The sequence below is a fragment of the Oncorhynchus masou genome, chromosome 5 (assembly GCF_036934945.1).
Source record: "Oncorhynchus masou masou isolate Uvic2021 chromosome 5, UVic_Omas_1.1, whole genome shotgun sequence".
Taxonomy (NCBI): domain Eukaryota; kingdom Metazoa; phylum Chordata; class Actinopteri; order Salmoniformes; family Salmonidae; genus Oncorhynchus; species Oncorhynchus masou.
This window is the reverse complement of record NC_088216.1, coordinates 75,040,026-75,048,796: the sequence shown is the minus strand read 5'-3', so window position 1 is coordinate 75,048,796 and position 8,771 is coordinate 75,040,026. Positions and strand designations below refer to the sequence as shown.

The following is an 8,771-nucleotide window of genomic DNA, read 5'->3' as shown; positions in this document are numbered from 1 at the left end:
TCAATTGGTCATATCGCTCACCTGGTTGAGCTTCTTGAACTCTACAACCTGGAAGATGATGTGCTCCAGGATGTGTTTGGCATCCCTTTGGTCTTTATCCAGCTTCTCCTCACCCCCAATATGTATCCACACTTCCTCACGTAGAACTCTAGATTGTCGTCGGTGCCTGCAGGAAGAATACAGAACACTTCCTGTTAATGCTCGATTCAAATATAACCTGTGGTTAACACTTACATTTGTTGGAGAGCTGTGCCAAATGCAATCTGAGAAGGTTTCATCCAGGTCAAGCATGGGGGGAGGCAGGTCCCTGAAGACAGGCGGAAAGAGCAACCCATAGGAGAGCACACACACATTTTAGAGGGATGGAAAATTTATAATTTTCTACAATGATCAAGTGTGTATTGTCACATTTTAATAAATCCCAGTCAATTAGCAAAAAGTGTTGTTGAATACAGTCTAGTACACATGCCATTGTCAATCGAGTGTACAGAATCCACATTCAATCTGTGAGATGGCTGAGCTAGACAGGAGCTGGGTGAAATTGTGTAGAGCTGGAGAGGGGAAACCTACAGCAGGCTCCAGCTGGGGAAGGGGAGTCTCAAACTGAGGTGTGATCAGCTGGAGGGGCTCATGTTTGACATCTGCTTGTAGGAACTGCAGTGGGACAAGTCAAACACACTGGTGTCAACAAACACACTGTAAACATGTAGGCAAAGCAGACAAAACATCATGTAGCCATCAACTATGGCCTACGGTAATGAACTGATGTCTGTCCAGTTTCTAAAGCAGTATGTATTTCCACCTGATGACTTGGGGAAAAGTGTTTGATAGCTTGAGTAGACATGTCAAACAGGGAGGTAAAGTCTCGTGGGTTTTTCTTTCCCTCTTGCAAGCATACTCGTAGTCGCACAGACAGGCAGCCTACGTCTGGTAACATGGTGTAATCTGGGATCTGGGCAAAACAGAATGAGAAGTGTCACTTCTAGAACTAAAGGGTAAAACTGCAGATCATAAAACATTCCTTGGCTTCTCACCTCGGGTTCCTCTGCATCTATCTGGTTCAGATTCATTTGATCACCCATTAGCCACTGGAAAACGACATCCTGCATAACAAAAATAGACAGGCAACATTACAACCTAATGGAGTCAGTAGGGGATCAAATAGTGGTTCACCAACCATTACATCATCACCATTACAGTGGTTGTGATCGCACTCTCACAACTATTCTGGTGTTGCTGTGTAGAAGTTAACGAGCCTGCCATGAGGATGTCGTCAAATACCAAACTGTACTGTTCTGGTCCGGTTAAGTCTCTATCATAATTGCAAGAACCATACTGGAAAGGACAAAATTATCCGAACCAGCACAGTACAGTTTGGGTCAATATGATCATGTGAAAATGGTAAAAGAGCGAGCACAATTGGCTCTGATTAATGAATCATTTACTTTACCTCACGTTAGTCTCATTCCAAATGTCGTAAATTGTTAGTTATCTGCACGAACCCAGTCTTCACTATGAGTCATCCATACATCAACTGTGTTAAATCATTTGTTTATTAACTAACTAAACAATCACAGAAGTGCACACACAAACAAACAAAGTAAATATGGTTACAAGAAATGATAGGAGAATGTGCCCTAGTGGGCTAAACCGGCATGGCCAGCTTTTTAGACAAAAGGGGAAGTGGGGGTCGACTAAGAAGTCACTACAGAGTGATAATTATAATAATTAAAATGCTAATCCTTTGCACATGAACGCTCACTCATTCGGGAACAATTGCAATCAATATATATTTTTACGCTCAGTGTGTTGTCTTGATCGCTGTTGAAAAGTTTGTTCCTTTTGTAGAATTGTCCGTCCGTCCGTCTGAATAAAACCCCAACTTTGAAACCCCAACTTTCCGTCCGTCCGACATTAATTCATGTTGTTGTAGAATGAATGTTTCGGTGGTTGTCGTTCTTCACGTTCAATGATACCGAATTCCTAGCTGCAGACTAGTAATTAGTATCAAATACTTGTTCTTATTCTGTCGGTATCAATAGACTAAGAGTTTAACCACGTGGTATGGTTAAAAGATTCAGCAAGGGTCTGCAACCTATGTCCCCTCGTAATGGAGAAAAATATGGTCTACTGAGAATTTCTCAAAGTTGGGGTTTTATTCAGAATTGCAGAAAAGGGCCTGTCTGGCCCTAGCTGGGCTCATGGGCAGTCCTCTGATTTAGTTAAACTCAAAAGGGAATTGGAGTTTCCTTCATTAAACAGTCTAAAATCCCATGACCAAATTTTACAAAAAGTATCATCCTCGCTCATTAATCTTATACAACAATTAGATGTAAACCTCATATCTGTACTCGCATCCTTCCATACCCTTGTCTGTACATTATACCCTGAATCTATTCTACTACGCCCAGAAATCTGATCCTTTTATTCTCTGTTTCCAATGCACTAGACAACCAGTTCTTATAGCCTTTAGCCGTACCCTTATTCTACTCCTCCTCTGTTCCTCTGGTGATGTAGAGGTTAACCCAGGCGCTGTAGCCCCCAGCACCAAACCTATTCCCCATGCACTCTCATTTGTTGACTTCTGTAACCGTAAAAGCCTTGGTTTCATGCATGTTAACATCAGAAGCCTCCTCCCTATGTTTGTTTTATTCACTGCTTGAGCACACTCCACCAACCCTGATATCCTAGCTGTTTCCGAATCCTGGCTTAGGAAGGCCACCAAAAATTCTGCATTTTCCATCTCCAACTACAACATTTTACAACAAGATAGAACTGCCAAAAATGTGGTGGTGTTGCAATCTACTGCAGAGATAGCCTGCAGAGTATTGCCATACTGTCCAGGTCTGTACCACAAAAATTTGAGCTTCTACTTTTAAAAATGTACCTTTCCAGAAGTAAGTCTCTCACCATCGCCACTTGTTATAGACCCCCCTCAGCCCCCAGCTGTGCCCTGGACACCATATGTGAATTGATTGCCCCCATCTATCTTCAGAGTTCATACTGTTAGGTGACCTAAACTGAGATATGCTTAACACCCTGGCCGTCCTACAATTTAAGCTAGATGCCCTCAATATCACAAATTATCAAGGAACCTACCAGGTACAACCCTAAATCTGTAACCATGGGCACCCTCATAGATATCATCTTGACCAACTTGCCCTCTAAATACACCTCTGCTGTCTTCAACCAGTATCTCAGTGATCACTGCCTCATTGCCTGCGTCCGTAATGGGTCCACGTCAAATGACCACCCCTCATCACTGCCTAAAACACTTCAGTGAGTAGACCTTTCTAATCGACCTGGCCCGGGAATCCTGGAAAGATATTGACCTCTTCCCGTCAGTAGAGGATTCATGGTTGCTCTTTAAAACTGCTTTCCTCACTATCTTAAATAAGCATGCCCATTCAAAAAACGTAGAACTAAGAACAGATATAGCCCTTGGTTCACCCCAGACTTGACTGCCTTTGACCAATACAAAAACATCCTGTGGCCTACTGCATTAGCATCGAATATCCTCCGCGATATGCAACTTTTCAGGGAAGTCAGGGAGTAAAGGAGGGGACTGATCACGCACCCCTGAGGGGCCCTCATGTTGAGGGTCACTGTGGCGGTGGTGTTGTTACCTACCCTTACCACCTGGAGGTGGCACGTCAAGAAGTCCAGGATCCAGTGTTCCTTTTATCCAGGTGTGAAAGGGCGGTGTAGAGTGCAATAGAAATTGCATCATCTGTAGATCTGTTGGGGTGGTATGCAAATTGGAGTGGGGTCTAGGGTTTCTGGGATAATGGTGTTGATGTAAGACATGACCAGCCTTTCAAGGCACTTCATGGTTACAGACGTAAGTGCTATGGGTCAGTAGTCATTTAGACAGGTTACCTTAGTGTTCTTGGCACATGGACTATGGTGGTTTGCTTGAAACATGTTGGTATTACAGATTCAGACTGGGAGAGGTTTAAAATGTCAGTGAAGACACTTGCCAGTTGGTCAGCACATGCAGAGTACACATCCTGGTAATCCGTTTGGCCCTGCGGTCTTGTGAATGTTGACCTGTTTAAAAGGTTTCAATTGATCGATTTTAGATAATAAGCTTCTTGTGTAAATGTGCAGAAAACTCAGGATTTTACAAGAGCAGAAATCAGTGAAACCGATATCGGAGCACAAGTCAGAATTGGGGTTAGCAACAGTAGATGGGCCATGGTGTACATGCATCTTTCCAGATATCATCAGCAGTAATACAATCAGGGCACAGCAAAGGACAGTGAGAACTCTGCAGTGTTGATTTATGACATTTGAATGTGCATCAGATGGCCACAAGATCATATTGTACAGCAATTTCATCAGGTAATGTGAATACAAATTCGGCAAGACGTGGTTGGAATAGGAGGAGGCCAAAAGACTGTGTAACCAATAGAGAGTCAGAGTCCCAAGTGTGGGAACAAACAGTCTGCCCCAGGGTTGGGTAAACAAATAAAAAAAACAAAAGAAATTGTCCATGATAATCTCATAATGTAGGCTATATACGTGCACTTTAGCCAATGTGCCATACTGGAGTGTGCGCACCTGCCAATACCGGAGTGAACACACTATATAATTAATATTTTTTTGTGAGAAAAACAATCAAGTTGAAAATGCGATGGAAACCCATTTCACTTGTATTTCGTTATTCGGTCCATGGGAATTTAAACGCAAAAGGTACTTATGTGCATCACGCATAGCCTTCTATCTGCAACAAGTCAATTTGATGGAAACACATCTCTGATGGGAAAATGCGCATATTGTTTTTATGCTGATTTTAGAATAATTGCATATAAATCTGTGATCAATTGGATGGAACCCTAGCTATTGTCCTTGTTTCCTCAGTGGATCGATGTAAACTTTTTATTCCCAAAAGCATGTCAATTGCCTTGTATTTGGTGCGCTACAGTTAGGCCCTAAAAAAAATAGGCTTAGGATACGCAATAACGTCAAACAAATCATGAAAAATAAATGTATCCTATAGATATGAATTGCACAATTATAGATTTATGGATTTTTAATGCATTGTTTTCTCTCTATTCCACCTCTCACCTACCCGCTGTTCACCCACACAATATTTCATGACCTTAAGCCTGCACGCCCTGTGGATATAACCACAGGGGGGGCGGGTTATAAGTCAACCCGCGTATCACTACAACAGTTGACTAATGAAACAAACACCAAAAGATAGTTTCCTTTAAGGCGTTGGTTTAAAAAATAACTATTCCTCATATAATTGATTGCAGTATGTTCAGTCAGGAAAAGAGTGACACAGCTATATGTAAATTGTGTTCATGATTGGACTGACTATGTCCTAGAGGAGATCCTTTGTCTTACAGCTTACAGCAAACTCTTCAGGCCCCTTCAGGCCCCAGCAAACAATGTACAAATCATTTGACACAATGGTTGTGATACAACATTGTATCACAAAACCAAAAGTTGTATCTCCACAAAGCTTGTGAAATCATTTCTGTTTGTAAAAACGTTCCGTTGTACTACTTGAGTGTGTACGAGCCAAATCAGTAGTTCATTCAACACTGAACAAAAAGTATAAACAAAACATGTAAAAGTGTTGGTCCCATGTTTCATGAGCTGAAATAAAAGATCCCAAAAATTGTCCATACGCACAAAAATATTATTTCCCTCAAATTTTGTGCACAAATTTGTTTGTCGTTAGTGAGCATTTCTCCTTTACAAGATAATCCATCCACCTGACAGGTGTGCCATGTCAAGAAGCTGATTAAACAGCATGATCATTTCACAGGTGCACCTTGTGCTGGGGACAATAAAAGGCCATTCTAAAATTTGCAATTTTGTCACAACACAATGCCACAGATGTCTCAAGTTGAGGGGAGAGTGCAATTGGCATGCGGAGTGCAGGAATGTCCACCAGAGCTGTTGCCAGATAATTGAATGTTCATTTATCTACCCTCAGCCACCTCCAACATTGTTTTAGAGAATTTGGCAGTACGTCCAACCGGCCTCACAACTGCAGACCACGTGTATGGCGTCGTGTGGGCGAGCGGTTTGCTGTTGTCAATGTTGTGAACAAAGTACCCCATGGTGACGATGGGGTTAAGGTATGAGCAGGCATAAGCTACAGACAAACAAAATTGCATTTTATCGATGGTAATTTGAATGCAGAGATACCATGACGAGATCCTGAGGCCCATTGTCGTGCCATTCATCCACCGCCATCACCTCATGTTCCAGCATGACAATGCACGGCCCCATGTCGCAAGGATCTGTACACAATTCCTGGAAGCTGAAAAATTTCCAGTTTTTTTCATGGCCTGCATCCTCACCAGACATGTCCCCCATTGAACATGATTGGGATGCTCTGGATCGACATGTACGCCAGTGTTCCAGATCCTTCCAATATCCAGCAACTTCGCACAGCCATTTAAGAGGAGTGTGACAACTATCCACAGCCCAAACTCAACTAAAAAAAAGGTAGGGGCATTGTTTAGAAAACCAGTCAGTATCTGGTGTGACCATTATTTGCCTCTATGCGCTGCATGAGGGAAATAGTGATCACACCAGATACTGACCGGATTTATAAACCACGCCCCTACCTTCTTTTTTTTAAGGTATCTGTGAGCAACAGATGCATACAGTATCTGTATTCCCAGTCATGTGGAATCCATAAATTAGGGCCTAATGAATTGATTTAAATTGACCGATTTCCTTATATGAACTATAATAATTGCAGTTTTATATTGGCGTTTTATAGTTTTGTTCAGTATAAGATGCCAACAAATAATTTGGCTTTGACACTGATTTCAGGTGTTCTCTCAAAACATTCTCTTTCACACACAAAAAAAACATTTACACTGGGAGCCCCACAAAAATGTTTTACCAAGTTTTTATTTGTTTTGATATTAGTTGTTTGGGGGGGGGGATTACAGGTACAATATTCATATCAATTCCTATGTTCAGTTCATACTTTCCCTTCAATATTCTCCATATTCCTATTGTACCCATGGGCTGCCACTCAAAAGTAAGAAATACATGCAGAGGAATGATCCCATTAGAGGAGTTCGTAGTAATAAAAACAACAGGTGGGGGTTTCCTTACCCCCACCATCTGTCCCCCAAGTCCCCCTTTCCAACCCCCTAAACCACCAAGGTTGCCATTACAACTCCCCGCCACCCACCCGACCCCTTCCCCGTGGGCCTGAAAGCAAAGAAAGTAACAAAGATTAAAAAAGGTATATAGTTTGTTTGTGTGTATTGGGCTTCAGCTCATATTGTTCTTTTCAGAGTCCAGCATTTACACAGGCAACCCAATTCTGATATTTTTTTCCATGAATTGGTCTTTTGACCATTTTTAGATCAGCTCTGAAAAATATCTGGATGTGATTGGTCAAAAGACCAATTTGTAAAAAAAAAAAAAAAAAAAAAGAGGGTTGCTAAGACGTTGATGACGCATGACATATCTTACATGACATATCTTACAACGCCTGGATAGATATTTTATGCATCAGCTAACCACATCATATGTTATAGCAATCTTGTACCCGACGGCACAGTCGACAACGTGGAACGCAACCATTGGTTGATGCATGCAACCTGAGCAGGGGGTACACGACCAAGGTCACTGATTAGGAACTCCCCTCACCTGGTCTTGGTCTTACACAAGTTGAAAGAAAATAACAAAAAACAGCAGACACTCGGCCCTGCATGGAATGAGTTCGACACCCCCGGGATAGAGTTTCTGTGGCAATTAGTCGCTTTATGCGGTAAGGAGATCGAGGAAAAGCATCATTGGCATCCATTCAAAAAAGCTTATCTAACAAAGTGTAAACTCATCAAATCTGTCATGATTCATATGTTCTAACAGGCCAACAATGTGCTTACTAAAACATGCATATATATTTTTATATCCGACTGTTTTTGGGGGGTGGCATATGAGGCCATTTAACTGTAATGCAGTTGATTGGTGATGATGACATGAACATATGTTGGGGCTAACACCAACACAATCATTATACTCAGATTTTTACCTCAACATAGTTATTAAATACACATATAAACAATAGCTGAAATGTAGGCACATTTTGATGGCTGGCAATGAGGGGATTCTGGATCTATCCCCACAAGGGGGGACACGTGCGTCGCATTCTATTGACGTCTTTACCACATGTATAGTGACGAGGGCGGGCTTTGAAAATATGCCTTTGCAACTCAACAACATACAGTCCAACATACAGTCCTCACCACATATTTGGGCAGTGAAGCTACATTTTTTATTTTATTTGGGCTCTGTACTCAGCGTTTTAGATTTGAGATTAAAAAAATTCTATGAGGATATTTTCATACATATCTGTTTTACCATTGAGACATAAAAGCATTTTATGTATCTAGTCCCCCGCACTCAATGACTACATCAAGCTTGTGACTGCAAACTTGTTGGATGCATTTGCGGGTTGTTTTGGGTCATGTCTTGCCCAATAGTAACTGAATGGTGTCGGGTGTCATTTTGGATTCACCTTTTTGGAAGTGAAAATATAAGACTTTGTTTTAAAATCTTACATTAATTTGGATGTTTTCAGGATCATAAACAAATCATGAACGAATCATGAATAATGACAAAGTTAGAGGCACAAAGACGATATTCCTCTAAGGAGCCCCCACTAGCGTAAGGGGAAGACCACCTCCTCAGTGAATATCAGAAAAATGTAAATATTGAAACATTTAAAAAGTTATACTTTTTAGATAAAACTATTCTAAATAATTGTTTAAAACATACTG

The 8,771-nt window shown here is 41.4% G+C and overlaps 1 pseudogene; it reads right to left on the bottom strand.

Moving 5' to 3' along the window:
• LOC135529840 (intraflagellar transport protein 52 homolog) lies at positions 1–1,263 on the bottom strand (annotated as a pseudogene).
• Between the last annotated feature and the right edge of the window lie 7,508 nt (positions 1,264–8,771).